Consider the following 2024-nt stretch of genomic DNA (forward strand, 5'->3'; position numbering starts at 1 on the left):
GCTTTAATGGACGACAAAACAATACACGTTCAATCAGGCAGAGTGAGTGGGTGCCTCCTAAGGCTACAGATCCAGTAAACACATTTCAGAAGGACGCCTTGTTTAATGGAAGGAATCTGTTTTCAAAATGGTTTATACTTAACGGATAGCATTGCTTCATGCTAAACTAATAATGAAGTTTGAAAAAAGCAAACCACACTTCAAGCATTTTATGGCATCATAGCTATGAATAGTCTGTAATGGGACTTAATATTAACTTGCCTTACACTTGAATAATTAGACTCATGCAATACGTACATATTGCCACTCGTGCATATGACTTACATAAAGATAACCCTGTCTGTAAAGTAGGTTTCTACTGTACATATTTAATCCAATCACTTTTCTCTCTTTTTTTTCTTTTTGAACAACTCCAATCTCACAATATTTTTCTTTTCATTATAATACATCACATTTCCCTGATCGCCTAATGTGAGACCTAACGTGTTATCTGATCTTATTATTCTATGCAAATTCTGTCCAGAGTATGAGGATGAAAATATAGATCCAGAGTCCGCTGCATACACAATATTTCGCCCTGTATCAAGGCAAAGTACCTTGGGTTGAATCAGACTGGTGATTTTCCTGACATTTTCTTCCATCAGGTGCCATACTAGCTACTAACACCGCCATATATGGCTTCCTTGTTGCCAGGAAAACAAGCTGTTTGGTATCATCCACAGCGATTGACAGGATGAACATTTTCCTCCCTACGGTAACAATGACAGAATTATGTAATGAGAAGGCTTGGATAGTCGTGGGGTCTAAAGTTGCCATCAGCACTTGTCGGAGTGTTGGTACGTATGCCATGGCAGTGACATGTTGTGGGCGTATATGACGATATGTTGAAATGCAGTTGTCCTCAAGGTGGAGCACCCGAAATAGAGCTATCGAGCCACTAGTCAAGTATGGTGAAACCAGGACATGTGTCTGTTCTTCTGCTTTCACTGTAAGAATATGACTGTGTTATTTATATTTGGACACGCTGATGGCGTCGCAACTGTAAACAGAAGTTCATAATCTGCATGCACATTACATGGTGCAAATATTTTTCGTATTTCGACCAAAATGATTATCAGTTGTAGAACCGTTCTCTGTCATGTGCACTTTGTATCTAACAACTTATTAATAATATACCATTACATGTACATACATGGTACTGGCTAAAGTGAAACTGAAACTTGAGGGAGTGAGGAGACAATGACAGAGACCGCCACCTGTCAACATTTCCAAGCTCAAAGATTAAGAAAACCTTCCAGATTGAGGTGAGGAACAGATTCAGTGTGCTTAAAGAAAAGCAAAACACTGGCCTTCAAGCAGTTCAATGAGGTGCTACTGGAAAAAGGAAAACGGCTGTTTGGACTCAAAAAGAAGAAAAGAGAAGAATGGATATCAGATGACACCTGAAGGAAAATAGAAATGCGGAAAGGGAAAAGAGTAAAATTCTAGGTACCAGGTCGCAGAGATTAAAAGAACAACTGCAGACAAACTATAAAGCTTTGGACAAAGAAGTGAAAGGAGCAAGATCAGACAAGAGGAAATACATCGAAAGAATAGCAGAGGAAGCCGAGCAAGCAGCATCCAAACAAGACATGAAAACCCTCTACAGACTGACCAAGACACTCTCAGGGGGAAGTGCCAAACTGCAACCCGGACCGGTCGAGAGACCAACAGGGAAGAGGAAGAAGTCTTGCTGCGCTGGAAAGAACACTCCGAGAAAGTGCTGAACTGGGAAGATCCAGATACAGAAGCAAACATTGAACCTGCAGCCCACAGCCTGGACATCAGCACAGAACCACCGAACATGGAAGAGGTGAAAAGAGCAATAAGGGCACTTAAGAACGGGAAAGCACCAGGAATGGACCGGATATATGCAGATATGCTCAAGGCAGAGGACTCCAGTAACACAAGCGCTACTAACAGACATAATTTCAAACGTCTGGGAGTCAGAAGAAGAAGCGCCAGAGACCTGGAAGACAGGCTAA

Source organism: Haliotis rubra, unplaced genomic scaffold, assembly GCF_003918875.1.
Source record: "Haliotis rubra isolate DU_JTF1 unplaced genomic scaffold, ASM391887v1 Scf724, whole genome shotgun sequence".
In the NCBI taxonomy this organism is placed as follows: domain Eukaryota; kingdom Metazoa; phylum Mollusca; class Gastropoda; order Lepetellida; family Haliotidae; genus Haliotis; species Haliotis rubra.